The 18,780-nt window shown below is 35.8% G+C and overlaps 3 long non-coding RNA genes across 9 annotated transcripts in view; 2 read left to right on the forward strand and 1 right to left on the reverse strand.

Annotated features, from left to right (window-relative positions):
* The window catches only part of LOC137858009 (uncharacterized), a 187,043-nt gene that overhangs the window by 10,347 nt on the left and 157,916 nt on the right, over positions 1-18,780 (forward strand). The window lies entirely within an intron of this gene.
* LOC137858007 (uncharacterized) overlaps positions 1-18,780 on the forward strand; it is a 74,394-nt gene that overhangs the window by 8,920 nt on the left and 46,694 nt on the right. For all 7 annotated transcript variants that reach the window (XR_011097463.1, XR_011097464.1, XR_011097467.1 and 4 more), the window contains exons 6-9: positions 396-559; positions 1,264-1,393; positions 6,776-6,856; positions 13,940-14,081. This is a non-coding gene — a long non-coding RNA (uncharacterized lncRNA). The remainder of the gene's footprint in view (positions 1-395; positions 560-1,263; positions 1,394-6,775; positions 6,857-13,939; positions 14,082-18,780) is intronic.
* Positions 1,387-18,780, reverse strand: part of LOC137858008 (uncharacterized) — a 445,999-nt gene continuing 428,605 nt past the window's right edge. The window contains exons 2-4 of the long non-coding RNA XR_011097470.1: positions 12,565-12,701; positions 5,390-5,502; positions 1,387-2,968 (exon numbers count right to left, since the gene is read on the reverse strand). This is a non-coding gene — a long non-coding RNA (uncharacterized lncRNA). The remainder of the gene's footprint in view (positions 2,969-5,389; positions 5,503-12,564; positions 12,702-18,780) is intronic.

Raw genomic sequence — 18,780 nt, forward strand, 5'->3', positions numbered from 1 at the left:
GTAAGCAGGAAAGAGGTCAAGTCTGTTTGCATGATTTTGTCCTTGATTCTCTTTTAGTGTTTTTGGGAAACCTTCTGGAGAAAGGCTCCGTCAATTTTAAATAATTCAAAGTCTACAGACCACATGTTTGAACAGTGCTTGTACAGATATTCACATAACAGGGAGAAATTGTATGAAGAATTCTAGCCCTATGATTGGTTGCAGCATGCTATCACAGTTATTGTTTTGTTTTATTGCTTCATTGATGATTTTAGTGCTTCATTAATGTCTTTCTGTCAAACTAATTCTCAGTGCTACACTTAGAGGACTGCCCTATTTTGTTCTACTTAGATTTATTTTTGTTTGTTTGTTTGTATTTTCCTACAGTAAGAGAAGGACTTGTTTTTTCTTCACAGAGAAAATAGAGACAGATTCAAAATGGTTTGAAAGGAAGAAGACATATTCTTCACTCGTTTAAGCAGATCTGAGATCAGGCTTGTTACTATCAAACCTGAGAATTTGAACACATGAGCGATGTATTAATCCCAATTTCAGATTGTTATCTGACTGATGTGAATAGGTGAGTTAAATTGTTTTACTCGTGAAATATTGAACGCTGAACAAAATCCCTTCAAGTTCTTTAGGTTTATGTATATGCTTTTGACCTATTTGAAGGTTTTAGTATGTGCAAAAACAGAGTGGGTGACCATGAATAAGACAAAGGGCAAATAATTGTGCTACGTCATGACTAATTGTGTGGATTTTAATAATTTCTAAACACAAAGACCTAAAAGTACCTAACAAAGGTTCTGCTCAAATTGCCATTAATCATATACATAAAGACAAGAGGAGTTTCATTCATATAACATTGTTCATAGAAATCAAGTGACTGTTATAACTCATTGCCAACACTATTAATATTAAGTCTTTTATTGGATGACAGGAATTTATGCTGAGGCTGCATATAATTAGTTCCTGAACAGCCATTTAGCATAAGCAGTTTCAAATATGGCAACCACACATCAATTTCAGTGGTGACTTCTTAACCCTGAAAGCTTAATTTTGTATTTGAAAGTAACCAAAAGTTTTTAAAGGTCACTTGTTTATGTCTGGAATTAATATGAGCTCATAACATCATGGGCTGGATCTTTTATAGGAGTGACCTGGCAAGACTGCTGAAATTGGTGCTAGGATGCTAAGGCTTGCCATCTGACACTATAGGACCTGTGCTTCATAAGAATAAGACGCATATGACACTGTCATTACTCTGTTTACTCCCTATAGAAAATAATGCTTTATTGATGAAGGAAATTTTTGAAAACAAGAATAAGGAACCACGTCTCTTGATTGCTGTGGGTTGACAGTATTAATAGATGAAGATCAGTCTACTCTTTTGGTGAAAGAAGACAAGGAAGTGCATACTTTATTACTTAACAAAGCACAATAGTCTCTTTCAAGAAGTCTTGAGGCTGATTCTCAAGGAGCTTGAATTCATCCACTGAATCTTTTCTCACGGAGAAGCTTGCCTCTCAAGGTAACAGGATGAATGAACACTGGATTGTTTGCTTTCTGCCAGTCATAGTTCGCATCTTCCCCCAGTGGTGCATGTTATAGCAGTTATCTAATTGTCTGTTTTAAAATGGAGTATATTAGGCCTAAGATGTTAGTGGAAATACTTTGTGCACTGGTATTTGGGAATGTTCTCCCTTTACTTTCTTCATAAATGATTTATCAGCTGCATTACTGCTTGCATCGTCTTTATTATGCCTCCCAAAAATTTTTTACAGAACCCTGTTTTACTTAAGGGCCACAGAAAAGATGAATGAAGCTTAATATTTCACCATGAATTTACTTGAAATTTGTCAAGTAACTTTCTTCTTATTTCGTAGCCACTGGCACATCCTTAATAGTACCAGAGGGAAAACAAAGAAGGTAGCTCATCTGAGTAGCATATGCATTTATCATCTTGCAGTATGCACTGAAAAACAGAGGCATAAAACCAAACACTTTTTCTAGGAAATCTTCAGAACGTGTAACAGCAGGGCTTAGACCTTCATTTAGCTTTGAGGCTCATGACCCTCAGATGCCTCTAACCCTCACTGGCTGGCGTATCTTTGGGTCCCAATTTGTTAAAGTTCCAATGTAACCTACATTTATCTCACTTTAACTCCTTCATGGTTGCTGTGCATGTATTTTTTGCCACCGCAAGAAAGTACTACAAGCAGTGATGCTTCTAGGTCCTTCTGCATATTGAGAAGGCCTCTGAGTGTGTGAAAAATTATGTATCTACTTAGAAGAGAGTCATTGTTTTCTCAAGACCTATCAAGTAACAATTAATCTGCATGTACTTCCTACTTCCCTTCTTATGGGGTAATTACTTCTGTTTTACCAGGAGAAAGCTGAAACATTTATTCATTATACCTTGTAGAACGGATTGGTGTCAGAACAATGCTTAAAATTTTGGATGTTTTGTCATTTGGATTGATAGGTGCCACCTCTCCTCACAGAAATCACACTGGAAATTGTGCTCAGCATGCCAAAATGTCATGGCCTCTGTCTTTGACGGTGATGTCTATGATGATGAGAGCTGGGGGGGGCGGTGGAACTGCAGGTTGTTAGGGGGAGTGATGTGAGCTGGAGGGGTTGTTGGGTTGCAGATTCGTGTTGTTGCCTCCACCAGACCTGCTGTATACACTGGAACACATCATTGTTTTCCCTTCTGCTGGAAGCAAGTCTGAAGTCCGGTTGCTGGTGTGCTATTCAGGCTACCCTGCTTGTAGGGTTGAATGAAGGCAGCAAACTTTTTGTGCAGGCACAGTGTGTGCATACGATTGGCAAGTGGTGTGAACTTCACAGTAGGTAAAGATATGTGACCATCGGAGAAGTGAGATAGTACCGCTTGGCATCAGATGCGTTTGCCTGAACTGTCATGCTGTGATTTGCCAGAGCATTTTCTTGTTGTAGACCATCCAGTGTAGTTTTAGGAGCTCTGAGAAAAAAGAGAAGGGTCAGTGGATTCAAAGGCCTGCTAGGATGTGAGAAAGGTAATGGAATCGAATAGAATCTTTCCTATTGTATAGTACGCATGATTTCTGAAGGACAAGCGAGGAATGCCCCTAGCTCTGTCCTGCTTACAGAATGTTCATCAAACAAAAAATCATTCCACTTGCAACCAACCAGCAATGTGAGGAAATATTCTTTATTATTGTCTAATGTTTCCACATTCCAAATTCAGATTTATTTTTTTTTTTTTAATATCTTCTACAATTCTGCTGCACTATGTTCTGGTACTCTGCCTCAGATTTCATCTGTGGTCCTCTTTTAATTTCCTACTTCTGGTTTTTTTGTATGCTCTAAGAGGAGATAACTTGTACTTCATGGATGAGGCTCAGTACTAATTGTAAGTGGATAGGATCCTTTTGAACACCATTCCCTATCTAGATTTGCTAGCTTTTTCTCTTGTAGTAGGGATTTTGAGTGCTACACAAGCCTTAGAAGAAATTCTGCAATGAAGCATTTGAATTAAGAAGGATTATTAAGAATAACTCACCTAATGGATCATTAACGTTGATTACTTATCAGGACAGCTGAGACTAGAATTAAAGCAGTCAAGTAAACTGTGCAAGAAAGATAAAAGATCCAAAAGAATGAAATTAATGATATTAAAAATGAATAAATAAGAATTCCAGCTTGTTTCCGGTGTTTGCCCATAAACAAATTCGATCAATGAAACAAGAGGGTGGAAAAGGGTAGTATTTCCAATATATCTGCTTGGATGGCTAGCAATGCTGCTGAATCCTGGGAGGGTAGAAACTATTTCTTTCACCCTGGACCTGTGGGCTCTGCTCTAGTGCGCCAGGATTACTGAGAGATTGGAGGTTTTTGGGTACCAAATAGCTTGGGAATCATTTCTGAGGTGCCCTTTAGAGGCCTCGGTTACAAAATGCTTGACTGATAACATTCAAGAAAGAGAAACAAATGGGGCTTTCTAGACAACCCGTTAATATGGAACAAATCTTGTATATTGGTCATGCTTTCAGTCAGAGCTGAGGAGGAAGAGGAAGTACCTGATGATGTTGGTTTGGTTATCAGATGTACAGCTGTACACCTATAAAAATCACAGCATCTGCTGCAATTCAAAAGCAAGGTATTATAAAATTAAATGGCATTAAAAGAATAAAGTGTCAAAATATTTTCATTTGATTACATTTAAAATGCCTCAAAATGGTTCATATTATATTTTTTGAGTATTTCAAAGGGGCTTTTTTTAGGCAGGTAGATTTATCTTCTGTTTTTAGTTATATTTTGGGGACTGATGGATGGAAATGTGTATTTGTATGTACAGTTTTCTGTGGTGCCAATTAATTGCGATTTCAGATTTAAGTACGTCTTTTCAAGTAGTTCATCTTTCATAAAATGGTAGAAAATGCTAGCTCTGTACTAATGAAAGTTACACATTTTATTATAGGTTTTCAAGAAAGTAAGATGTTAGTATTTTCTATGGCTTTATTAAGGTGTAAAGTCAGATCTAACATAGCTGCAGCATAAGATCAGATTTTTCTAGCTGCATTTTTTAAAGTACTTGGAAGATTATCTGTCTTCATTCAATAAAACTGGGTTAGTATTGTGGAGGAAAAATAAATGTCTATAAATATTTAGGTTTATACAAGTGAGATTAATTATATATTGTAAATGTAGAGCAGCTGTTCTGAGTATCTTCTTGTACTTGATCTATATTGAGAACTACTTTTCCCATACTGACAGAACACCAGCATTTCCAATATCCAGCTAGTGCTCTCCATCTTTTCTGCTTCATTTTTATGGGCAGTTGAGTACACATAAGTATTATTATTTATTTTTATTTATTTATTTATTATTTATTATATGAGACTGCTAGGATGCAGACCCGAGACCTGAACTTTTCTACAAACATCTGTTTTGTGCACTCTTGGGAACTAAGTCTGTTATAAAAGCTTCTGTTATTAATGTTGTTTTTGAATATTTTAGAAACATCTCTTCATTGGAGCTGCATTAGAGTAAAATTGAGAAAGATTTTATTCAGTCAGTCAGCTACAGAATATGTACTAATTCTAATTAATTACTTAGATTTTATTGCATAATAAAAATATCTTAATGGCATAGTTTGTCTATACCTACTGTATCTGTAATGAAATCTAAAAATACTTAAAAGATTGTTTAGATCAGCATATTCTTCTGGAATATGAAGGAACTGTCTATACTGAAAGCTAAACTGATCGTTGTTGCTTGAAATAATTTTTTCTGCTCTGTAGAAATTCAAAGGTGTTTGTATAGAAAGAGCACACATTTTGGTATGAGCCTGTCTCCTGAAATTCTTGGTATCTTTTTTCCTGTCCTACTGAACTAGATATTTTCTCACCTTGCACCTTACCTCCACCAGCCTGCAGGCATGTGGTCTCTACACGACTTGTTTCTGAAGTAGTGTAGTCAGTGTTGCCTGTCCCAACGGGTGTGTGAGGGGAAGGCAGCGAGGGCAATCTAAAACTGGTGGAGAGACAGGAAAAAGGGATTAACAATCTCTATAGCTCTGTTCCCATCAGTTTGACACCCCTTCACCCTCATGATGCCCATTAGGTTGTTTAACCATTGAGAAATGTTGTCTGCTGAGTTTGTCTTTCCTAATGCACAAGAGCTGTTTTCTTTTTCCAAAGATATGCAGTGATTTTAGGAACTTGCTTTGTTTTTCAGATAGGCAGTGAGGAACTGAAGTCTCAATGAGCAATGGCATTTAGGCTGTTAGTGCAGTGTCCTGTAAAGGTACCAGAGTTAACTCAAAGCTGTCTTTTCTACTGATAGTAGTTGTGGTGTTTGTATGTCAGCATTTGAGCAAACTGTCCTAAAGAGAAACTTCCTTTGGGTGCCATGGTTGTTGGCTCTTCTGCTTCTAAAACCTGGCAAAGTATTTTGGAAGCATACCAGGAAGTTGGGGTACTTCGACAGATGGATTGAGTAAGTTAGTGGGAACAGTTTCGAATTTTGCTGTCACTCTTCTGCATCCCAGTCCTTTGTTAGAAGGTTCTGCCCCAGAACAGTGAGTTGTGTGTCAGCACTTCTGCCAATCTCATTCACGGCTTAGTATTTAAATTGCTACTGATACATAAGCTGTGAACTTGAATAGTAGGGTTGCATGCATGTATGTTGCTATGCTCTGGAGTGGGGGCAGTAATTTCCTGCAAAGGAGTGAGATGGACAGCTAGGAACCTAATGTCCTTTGAAAGTGACACTTACCCACATCAGTTATTTAGTTGGAAAAACTTTACAAAATATTTTTGAAGTGACTATATCATAGTGTTCCTTGTGTTTTCACTATTGCTGTCTTGTGGGTTAATAAAGAACAAAAGAGAGAAGAATTGGAGTGGGGGAAAAGATTGGGACAAGATAGAGACTGGAATGCTGGTAAGGACAAATGCTGATGTTGGCAAAGAGGTGATATGTTGAGTGCATGTTGATAAGTGACATTTATGGGTTAAGAAATATCTGCAAAAAATGTCAAAAAAAAAAAAAATTGAACCAGACATCTTCCAGTTCTGGTGATCTGTGAGCAAAACATCCAAAACCCTGTGATTTACAAAAATGAGTCCATGCTTCGTTGCGTGATACTGATCTAATGATAAGCTTTCAAATTATACAATGCACACTTCTGATATACAGCTGTGCAGACTGAGGGATTTTTATTCTGAATTTCAAATTTCTAGTAGCCTTTATTTCTTCCCATCCCTGTCCCTGTCTAATTCGTGTTCTTTCTTCCCCCATGGAGACTTATTCCTTATTAAAGAAGATGCGAAGCTCAGAAAGACTCACAGGACTAACTCCTTGGAGAGGATGAAATAAGAACAAGGTAAGCGGAAGGATTTCTTTGTCCAACTGTAGCCAGTAGCCAGAGTCAAATTAGGAATTGGAAACTACTTTCTAGAAACTTGCTTTTATGAGCTGTTCGCAGTCTGACCCACAAGATCCTTCTCATGGCCAGTAATAGCAGCAGGAATTTGAGAATAATTATCATGAATGAAATGAATATTTATAACCAGTTATTGGAGAAGAATGGAAAAACACATGCCACTTTTCCATCTTCATTGTTTCTAACTCATTTGTTTTGTTGATATACCATTTCCATTTTATTTCATGGTAACATGAATTGTCTTTCCCTACTCTGCTTATGATTTGTAGTTAATCCTGAAGTCATAATTATACTTCTTTTAAATTCCTCTAGAGAAATCATAGTGATTTGGATGAGGATCAAATGCAATTGTTGATGAACTTAGTCTGTGGGAGTATATAAGGTTTTATAATACATGCTTTACTGATAACAAACTTGATTATTTTTTTTTCCGTGCTAATTGTATTTGAGGACAGCTAGCTGGCCAAGAGAAACACTGTTTCTCACCATTTTCAAGAATTGTAATCTACTCCTTGTTTGCTAAGGGATGAAAATTATAATGATATGATAGGTCTTGAATATCGTTCTATATGAAGTAAATCTGTACAAGGGAACTACAGAGTTGTGGACAAGCTTTTGTGAAGGCCATTTTATTCTAGGCCATTCCTAGTTTCTGTGATATGTTTAAAAATAATGTGCATCTTCAGCCTTCTGTTCACTTAAGAAATTCACCTACTTCTGTCCCAAAGTCTGAATATGATCCAGAAAGCATGTGTTCCCTTCACAGACATAACAGCAGGAACTCATTGTAACATTTCTACTAGGGCATTCAGTATTGTTTTGGAAACGTAGAGGAATTATCTGGGTGTGTGCCATTTTGATGATTATGCCATCTTGCTTGTATGGCATATGTCAATGTCTATCTTCCCTTGTTGTGGTTTCACTTTATTACTCTAATCATGAACCTTTCATTTTGCCCCTGACAGTGCTGAGAAATGCAAATACTCATATTTGATGTGTGAGCTTAGTTACCTTCGTGTTGCTGACATCTTAGGATACAGCCCAAAGGTCTGCCTGAATACTGAGAATAACAAGGGAGGTGGGGTAGAAATGCAGGTGTGTGGAGGGCACATCTGGAGAGTTCTGGAAGAGTCAGTACTGCCATTTGCCACTGCTTGCTGTAACTCAGTGTATATTCACAATAACTTACTTTTTGTGTTTAAACCTTGCTTATGCTCTACAGCTTGGTAGCTGCTTTCCTTTACCCAAGAAAGCAGTTCAGCTTGACACTTTTCTTCTTCATGAAGTGATCCTTCTAATACTTCTAAGATATTTTTTTCCTGCTTTTTCCTAAGCTCTTGAAAATTGATCCATCTCTACTTAGTGATCAGATCAATAGAATGGATTATAACTAAAACTGTATCTGGGCGTTCAGAACGGAGCCATTTTATACGTTTTAAAGAGCTGCAAATATCTTCCATTGACTTCAGAATCATTGATCCTGATGCACTTCCGAGAAGAGTACTATCAGCTTCTTATTTTTTATGTAAATGACTATAGATAGTCAATATATGCTTATCTTGAGGTAAAGCCATGTGTGTTTTTTTTTTTTAAGTGTCTGTGTTCTCAGAGTTTTTAGTCATAATTTTAGAGGAATGAAGGGCTAAGCACATTAGCTCTGTTTCTAAACATGTTAAAAGTTTGCCAGTGTGTGAAAGAAAGGGTAAGAGCAGTATAATCTGTGAGATTAATTGGAATGATGGAAAAATATAATTTATTTGAATGTCACCAGATAGCAAGGTGCAAGACAAAGTGCATGCAATGTAATTCAATATCTAATGATCACAACAAGGCCACAACAGTACAGGAATTATAAGGATTGAATGAAATAATTTTTTATTTGAAGGAAATCATGTTTGTTCCTAGCACATATTGCAAAATATACCTCCTCTGCTTTCCTGTTGATGTGGATCAGCAACCTGTGTCTCTGAACAGAATGGCAGCTCCTGCAGGCAGTGGTATAGCGAAATAGCTCAAATACTGTATAGTTTCTGATTGCTTGCTTCAACAATGATGTAGAAGAAAGCTACTGTCTACCAAAGCCAGTGAAAAGAGATGAAGCTTTCAGGAACTGTAAATACAAGTTTTAAAAAATTAGATTTCTGTGTTTTAAAGTGAGTAGATACTTCAAATCTCTTTGGTTTGCATGCCCTTGTGCTGATTAGTGATATTGTAAATGGAGAGAACAGGGAATGACCCAGCAATTCAAGTGAAGGATCGTGCAAAAGGTCACGGTAATAAAGTTTACTGCCATTCTTCAGAAGTAAATGAGATATTAAAGCACTGGCTCCTCTTCCTTGTGGCAAAGATAGAAACAAGTGAAGGATGTGCCTTTTCTTGTTCACATCTAATGTGAACAACACAAATTTAGTTCATTCTCGCCTTCTAATCACGTACTTATCAGTGGCTTTTTAAAAAGAAAACTTTAGTTAAAAAAAAATCATTTTTCTGTCCTTCAAGCTGTGAAACTGCTAAGACAAGAAAGACAAGGGAAAGCTGCTTAGATTTAAATTTATTCATGAAGGAAAAGCTAAAGAAACCTGGGACTAGGAAGTTGACTAAAGGAAACTAACCCTTAGTTAAATATTCTTATGGCTCCTGCAGATTATTAAAAAGCATATGGCTTTATGAGCTAACAGTCTGGGTCCTGTGGATTTGTGCTATTAAGCAAAAGAGTTCTGGGAAAGGAAAGGGAAACTGAAGGCTCTTTTCCCAAGACTGCAGCTGCCTGCTACTTAGCCAAGCTTGATTTTATTCAGTCTGAGTGTTGTCGTAGATTTCTGAAAAGTAAATCTTGGAAGCCTGCCTAGTTCATCAAAAATAATTTAAGGTGCCATGACAGAGGCAAGGGAGCTTCTCATTATTGTTTCCTGTATTTTATGATGTTGGCACACTTCCTGAAATAATCTGAGAATTGCAGACAATAATATTTTGGAGTGCTGATAAATAGATCTCAACAATGAAATTCATTTCATCTTTCCTGGGTTTTGGTAATACGCATTTTCCTCAGTAAATACCGCTTTTTCTTGAAACTATCTCCTTACTCTTAACAATAACATCACTATTTCAAGCATTTCTGTACAAAGAGAAAATATACCAATTAGCAAGACATGGAAAAAAAATGTTAATACTCTTAGAAACAGCTATGGACTGTCAGCCAGGGATTTTAAAAGCACAAGCTACTGAGCTGTAGATTCTTAAAATAAATAATTTGAACATTTCTTTGTAGTAAACACATTTTTTTTTGTTCCCTGCAGACACTTTCCAACTGAACTTGCCAGTGAGAACTACAGGAAATATTTTAGAGGTAGGCAGATTTGTAGCTTCATCCCTAGACACGTAGCTTCTTTGGGGAGAAGGAGTCTGAAGAATGCAGTCTTTTTAAGTGCTTCCTTTTCTGATTCTACAAACATGAATCATACTAAGAAATCTAATTTGATATTAAAAATTAAAAAAAATTTGCTGTGTACTCTGCAACCACCAGTACTTTGAAAATAATGCTATTTAACTTGATCACAATAGATCTGAATATTTTTGTTACAAGTGGTCATCACATAAAAGTAAAGCATGGAAAGTAACACACTTGAAATTCTTTAAGCTTAAGTGGTAAAATCATTGACTCTATCATCTCATTGAAAATGTCAACTGTTTAAAAATTGAGCTGAAACTAGAATTTTGGGAATTCAGGGAGTAAGGCACATGAAGATTACTCAATCAGAGGTTCTGTGATGACTCTTACAATAATAAGAGAGCAATATGTTCATTCTTTTTCTACATTGTTTAAGAAAATAAGAATGACTCTGTTGCGTGTGTCCATCCATGACCGGAGGAGGGATGTAAGAATAAAGAAAAGCTGTAATAATACCATCTCTGACTACTCTCCCTGTCTCCGGCAATTTCACCAGACTTAGATAATTTCAGTAATCTTCAGTTGTGTTCCATTTCAGGAATTTGTCTAATCTTATGGAAACCTTGTTCTGAACCTGTAATGTGCAGTATGTTTGCTAATTGTTGGCCATTATCTGAGGCTGATGGTATAAATGAAAAAGATTACGTTTTCATTTAAGTACTGCACCTCCTTACCTAAATAATAAGCTTTCTTCAGTGTTCGTAAAAGGATGGGGTATAAACAGAGATCAATCAAAATAGTTACTTTCACTTGAGAAGGCTACATCTGGCACCTGATGTAATCTTTCTGTAAATTACATGCTCTGGACCTGGTATGTTGACAAATCTGGAACTCTTTGTTTTGTGATTAATTGTACAGAAAATCAAGTAAAGCTCAGAAATTCTTCTGAGATAGAGTAAAACAAATTATCAAGAAATTGTTGCAGATATCTGTTTGGATCTCTGTTTTAATTTAGTTTTAAGTACCATGCTTACCAAGAATACTAAGGAGTCCTAGGTAACCACCTGGAAGTAGCTAACAGTGGTCCTCGTATTCCTTTTGGGTGAGGCAGTTTGCCAGTCTCCCATCTGTAATGGAGCCACAGACAAAGTCTGTCTCTAGAATTACTCTTCTCTCTTGCACTAATAGGGCTTTAATCTTTGTATGCATTACGAACCCTGTGACTGTCAGGTGTTATGTTGAAATTACCTGGTTTAAATTTCATTTTTTTTGCAGGTGACATTGTACCCATTGTCTTTCAGAGACTCAGAACTCATGTGCAGCTGTGTAGAAAGCTATGTGGTGGCTAACTTATAAAGCTGTGTATGGTCAAGTGTTGAATTTTCATAGATTAATCTGTAGGTCTAGAGCAGTCAGCATTGTGGTGCAAAGCTCTGTGAAATCCCCTTGCTGGTATCTTTGTCAGAGAAGTGGGTCAGGCAGTGACAGAAAAAAGAGTATTACATATTTGGAGGATGTGAAGACCAGGGAGTGCAATTGTTTATTGCATTTACTTCGCAGTATACTGCAGGAAAAATTATATGGGAAATGTGGTTCAGCAGGGGGAGTAAGGAGCACAGGGTAGTTGCCCACAATGCTGTGCTCTAGAATGGAGTAAGTTCTGCCAAGTGGAAAAAAAGATCCACAGGAAACACCTAAGTCTGCAGAAATACATTTAGAATGATGTTTGTGTCAACCAAAGTCATTTGCCATTTTGAGTCCACATCCAGCAAAAATGTTTATCATAACATAAACCATTTGTCAGTGTGCTTCCTGATTACTTGTGCAGGTTCTTTTACTGCTTCTTTCTTTGCATTTAATTCCTTTGCTTCATGTGTACAAAGATTTCCCAACCCATGAAATTTTAATACAAAGTTTTTTTTCAATAAAATAGGGAGAATTGTAAAGTTTTCAAGAGAAAACCATAATGGTACATTAATTAGATCTATCTCAAAAGCAAAACACATGCTTCGTTGTTTTTAAAAACTGAAATTAATGGCATAATTTATGTGTTTGACATTAGATTTCTAAGTAAAATAGTAATTCCTGGTCAGTCAGTTATATACTCTTGATGGAGTCAAAAAAAGTAAAGAAAACAGCCACACGCACACCCCAAAAAATCAAAACAAATCTATTAGCTGTTATACAATCAAGCCATGTGGCATTAAATATGTCATTAAAGACTGATAACTTCTTGTATTTCATATATCAAGATTCCTACCTTCCTTTTCAGTGGCAGCCTCTGTTACCATTGCAGTGCTTAAAGAAATCTCTTCTACACCTCAGAGACATACATGTAATTACATTTAGGCCTTGAGCCAGAGATAAGTCTGTGCCAGCAAAATGTTTCTTTGTATCCTGAAAACATACTATCAGAATGGTATTAACTGTGATGTGTTAACTGTGCTAACTACATGTGATAGAAGTAAATCTAGTAGCCTTATTCCTCCCCAAAGCAAATGGTTATCTGATTGATGCTCCAAAGAATTGTCAGATTTGATAACCAGAGAAGAAGATCTTGATGACAAAAGTAAATTACAAGTTCAAGTCACCAAACCAACGAAAGATGTTTTACATGTATAACTAAAATAAATGAGATGATTCCTATATTGTAAACTAGATTGAGGTCTAAAAGCATAAGCTAAGTATTTTGGAACGACATGGATTTTACTTCCCATTTACATAAGGATGAAATGCTTCTATCAGGGGAAAAGATGGAAGTGACCTTATTAACTTGGCCCTCTTGTGCATATATTAAACTCACATATTTTGATTATTCTTGTCAACATTATAACAGTATATTGCTAATTAGTTTATAAAAATAAGACATCTCCTTGCTTAAGCTTTTATTTCTGTTTTCATCAGGAAAGAAATTTTCTGTTTTCATCAGGAAAGAAATTGGGTTATAGTGAACTATACTGAGATTACAAATGTCAGCTATGGAGTTTCTTCTCTGAGTACTTACAGAAGTGATCAGACTTTCTGCGTGGACAGTTCTTTCCAAATACAACTTTTCCGTCTTAGTTATAATAAAAGTGATGGATGGACATAGTAGAGAAGAGAACACAGTTTTCTCCCATGTACTCACTGAGTTTTCTGTCCGTAAGACCAGACAGAGGAAAAAAGTAGTTCAGACCATCATTATGTGAGTGTTCCCAAAATGGAAGGTGGCACATGAAAGGGAAAGATGGACCACATAAAGACTGCTCTGATTTTTGGATGCTATATAGTGGGAAGATGGGAGAGGGAGAAGAGTGGAAGGCAGAGAGCTTTGATTTTAGTTCTACCAAAAATAGGTAAACTTTAGGCACCTTGGCCTGACCTGTTTTCCTTGAATGTAGCCTAAAGACATAGTCTGGATGAATGTCACAGCCTTCAGCTAGGAATGTTATGAAGTTTCTGTTACCATAGTAACAAAATTTTTTAGGCAAAGAGAAGCATATTGATATAACTTAAGTACACATATAAGTTCTTGTAAAATGTGTGGTTTTTGTTTGTTTTGTTTTGTTTGTTTTCCTTTCATTGTGTTTCCCAACTAATATGGTAATTCTTATCTGTTCCTTAAATTTAAAAAAAAATACTTTATTTGCTTCTAGCTTAGCCTGGACTGTGTTTAGAGTGATTTCAGAACAACTGATCGAACCTGAAGTGTTCCACTCCTTCAGGAATTGACTAGTGTGACTATATTTTCTTGAGATGGCTGGCTCTCACATTTCTCTTCCTCAGGACATCTGAATGGTAAGCAAAGCTATCTCCACATAGCTACCTGACTTACATGTGAAATTGATAATTTACGGGTTGGTAAAGACAGTATCTTTCAATGGTCACTGTTAGCCAGGAAGTCTAGTTAGTTAGATTCAGTGTGCGTTTCTGGTGTCACTAGACTTCTTGTGACTAAGACCATAATATTATATCTAAATGAACTGGGATTACTAGAAAATACATTGCTCATATGTATGATTAGTATCATTGAAATCAATGCAGGAGTTTTGATAATCTGCATACGTGTATCAGTGCTTCATCAGAGTTACATTCACAGAACTCAAATGAAAAGACATGTTTAACTGTCATGGGGGAAACCATGATCCCAAGATTTGTAAGCTGAAAGCCTACAAGATAGAAATGAAAGCCTTTGAGAAAGACTGATGGTATTTGATATTTTTATTTTATTTTGTACCACTAAAAGTGCACATGGCTTGTAGTAAAATTTGGGAAAGGAAAAAAAATAAAATTCTCAGCCTAAAATCTCCTAATGCTGCAAACAAAATACATAGTACAAACTGATCGTGCTTTGCTTTGCTTTGCTAAATCTTTGAAATTGAACATACATGTTTGTGGTTTACATGAAAGAGTGTGTGTACATATATAGAGAGAGACAGAACATAGATTATAGACATGTGCTCTTTCTTGCTGGAATAATTTTCAACGAAAATTGTGCATGTTCTTGTTTCAATATACAAATTGGATTATATTTCCATTCAATTTGAAGAAATTAGTGCTGTTCCAGCAGTCATAGAAACAGCAAAGAACAGACTGAGTATAACCACCTGCAGAAATTCTGAATATTGAATACAGTTTTCTTAAGTTTCAACTTATGTAGGAAGGTAAAAAAGAAAATTTCAGAAGAAAACTTGGTTAGCAAACTACCAAAAATATCTGGGCAACAGGGTAGCAAATGATTGGAATTAATGAAAAGGGTATTCTGTGTTGTTGTCCAATCTCTTTCAAATAAATATTGAAATACAGTATGTGAAATTAGTAAAAATAACTCTGATTTGTAACACTCAACCATTTATAACTTACAAATGAGACAAAAATCCAATTTGCCTTTACTCTTCTGCAATTAGATAAAAACTTCTGTAATGAGCATATGGTCTTATCTTGATGTCTTCTATTTATCACCAAAGTGTAAAGATTAAGTATTAAACCACTATATTAGGTATTTACATGGACTCTGCAAATGTATTAGCTATAAGCATAAAATATATCAACAAGCATATTTCAAATTTGTACTTCTAAATGCTGCAACTACAGGTACTGCTGAAGTAATTGCATATGAAATTAGTAATTGCATGATTGTGTGGAATTACCTGATTTGGTTTGCATGCTTGACTGTGAGGAATTATGCACATGAGTCAACCTTAGTAAATAATTCATACCTTGTCCTATAGGTAATTAATTCAATATCGTTGTTCTTTTTTTTTTTTTTTGCGGTCTGTGTAGGAACACAGCATTCTTTTGAAATTAGCTGTCTTTCAATAATGATTACCGACATCTAGGAATAAGTTTGGGTTTGCAAGCTTTTCAGTGCATAGTAAATATTACTCATTCAATATTTGACTAGTGTTAGTTAGTTCTAAATGGCACCACAAACCTCCTCTCATTTTTCTCAACTGATTCAAATAATCCTTGGGTGCAGGGTACTGATGCGAATACACTCTTTAAAGACTTGTTTCCTGCATATATTTAATATGCTTCCCCTGCCTCTAAATCACAGGCCTTGATGTCCCAGGGGGGTCAAAATAATTAATAATGGGATTAAAGATCAGCAGCTTGGTTATTGACCATAGCAAACATTTACAGTAAGAAGTAGTACTTGAAGAAATGTTTTGATGAGTACCGTGGTAGAATTTGGCTTGAGATAAACAATTAGGTGCCTGTAAGGTTCACAGTATTTTAGGGGATCTGCTGCTATAAATTGGGCAATTATTGATAGGGTTGACTACTGGGACTTGACAATAAAAGACAAATTTAAATGAGACAGTTCATTGGAAAAATGTCACATGTGAAAGGCCCTTCCACATCCGTGTTCACTAAACATTTCAGAACCTTGGGACAAAACTGAAAAAATACTAAATATTGAAAAGGATTTTATTCCTGTTTCTAGGAGACTTGAAATGTAAAAATTGGACAGCCTTTTCAGAAACACCTAGCAGTGTGGTACAGTCTTCAAACATCTGAAAGCAGTAGCAGGAATTTGGATTATTTGTATTTATCACCAAAGTGTAGTTTTGTCCCTATCTGGATTATTTGCAAGATTTTCATAACCAGGAGATATATCAAAATAGAATTTGGTGTTAGACCATTCAATAACAGGGTGTTAATTTCTCAGTCTTATGTTGATATTGCATGAAACAAGAACTTTACAACATTTTCACCTTGATATTATTTATTTATTTATTTCAGAAGTAATCTAGGTAGAGGAATGGACCATCTTTTTAAACTAACCCAAAACACAGCATAGTCATCTTTTCATGGATTCTGGCTCTCCTTATTGAATAAAACTCTTAGTATAACAAACTAGTGTTAATTCTGTGCCAACAAGATCATGTGTACAAGCATACTTGAATTTCCCAGTATAAATGCAGGCAAGAGTCAGCTTTGTCCTATGGTCTGCAGTTTAGTAATATTGTTAAATTCAGATTTGACTCCTGTTCATTCTGGTCTGGGAGCAGGCTTAAGACTCTACAGCTGACTGTATTAAGAAAAATACCCGAAGTTTCTTGACAAACATAGCTTCCAGTGCTGAAGTATCTGCCTTCCTGTGCGGCAAAAATGGATGCACAGACCTGTGTCCTTAAGAGAGCTTGGATGGAATGCCTTTGCAGTACTGAGTCCAGAATACGATGGGATACACTGGGAAGGATATAGCTATATATCTACATCCAGATATAGAATTTTCTTTTAACAGCTGCTACAGTTACAATACTTTCCCTAATTAATAGTGAAAAAACAAACAAACAAACAAACAAATAAACAAACAAAAAAAAACACCTTAAAATGTTATTAATATAGAATGGCTCTGAGACTTTGGGCTTTACTGGGAGAGATATTTCAAGTGAAATATCAAACAAAATCAGCATTTGCATAATGAAATGTTTGTAGGCTTCACTGAGGAATGATGAAATTAAATCTAAGCAAATTCTGAAATAAGTTTCTAATTTCAAAATTAGAAGGTGAAGGAATAATCTCAGAAAAGTCCTCAATTTTGTTGCTGCAGTTCAGATGGTGAAGAGACCACATCGTTGCGTATCAAAGGACTGAGAGCTTGCTGCTCAGAGAGCTCTCAGTTCTTATATAGGGCACTAACTACAAGCTATAAACACACTCGTTTTGAGGTAAAGAAATGTTCTGTATAACATGTGAAATAAAGGAGGTCATAAAGATGCAAAGTGTCAGGTATTCATGGTATACAATATTCTTGAAACAGTGGATGCCTGCAGCTGTGGCCTTATGTTTCTCTTAAGTACTGCATGTCACTACCTCATATTCTGTGTAAAAAAATAATAGAATTTAGCATTTGCTAGTGCTTTCAAACTACAAACTGCTTTCTGAATGTTACATTAAATCACATCAATTCTCTGTGATGTGACACATTTATTTATTATAATCTCATTTTTACAAGTAGGAAGGTTTAGTCCCTTTTCAAGAGAGAATAAGGTAGAATAAATTGGCCAAAATCACAGTAAGATCTTGTGTCAGTGGACAGTAGCAGAGTGTGAATTTTCAGTTTGATCTCTCTAGATTGATGCTCAGCTTTATAAAATTGGGATGTATTTTAGTCCATAAAAATCCTATGCATGACAATGTAGAAATTTATTTTACATTTTAAATTTTCTTAAAAATAAGAAAGTATCTGATGCAAAGTCATCCAGTAAAAGATGGGTTTTTGCTTTTGAGTATGAATTGGTCTATTTGTGAAGAAAGTTGTCATGTATATTGAAAATATCTCCAAGCATTTTGTTGTCATAGCTGCTTAGCTTGAAAACATGCATTTTATTAACAGATTTTATCAACTCTCCAGGCTGCCATCAGGAAGTTCAGCATAATGCAACTGACAGTTATAGGTACTTTTTCTTGAGGGAACATACTCCACCTATGCACTTTCTTTCAAGGTTCCAATTTAAGAAATTGCTTTAAATGTATGAAATGTTTGAATAGTTTGAGTCCTAGTTTACTCTGAGATTGCTTTCTTTCCTATTGTATAGTGTCAGGTTGTATTATTATGAGTATGGAGAATATCTAGCACAAGTGGATCTGTAAAAATATTTCAAATATTACAGTGTAATGTTTTGTTGTTTGGGATTCCCACAGAGAAAGACATCTAATTCCTTCCTGTAGTTTAACAGGGAGGAAATACTTTCCATCTTCTTGTGTTTCCCAATTTAGTCAAATTGTGTTTTCTTTTTGTTTGTTTGCTTTCACTGAGTGTTTTTATTTGAAACATCATGAAACCATCCAATGCTTCATCCAATGCTCTTCATGTAGATTTTATTACCAATACAAGTCTAACACTTTATTTATGTTACCTTGTTATAAAGCATCTTGAGGAATAAGAGCTACGTATGCTCAGTGACAGTCCGGATTGCTGGTTTTGAATTTGAACCACTAAAGGGATAAATCACATAAACCACATAAATCAGTTTGCAGGCCCTCT

Source organism: Anas acuta, chromosome 5 (genome assembly GCF_963932015.1).
Source record: "Anas acuta chromosome 5, bAnaAcu1.1, whole genome shotgun sequence".
Lineage (NCBI taxonomy): Eukaryota > Metazoa > Chordata > Aves > Anseriformes > Anatidae > Anas > Anas acuta.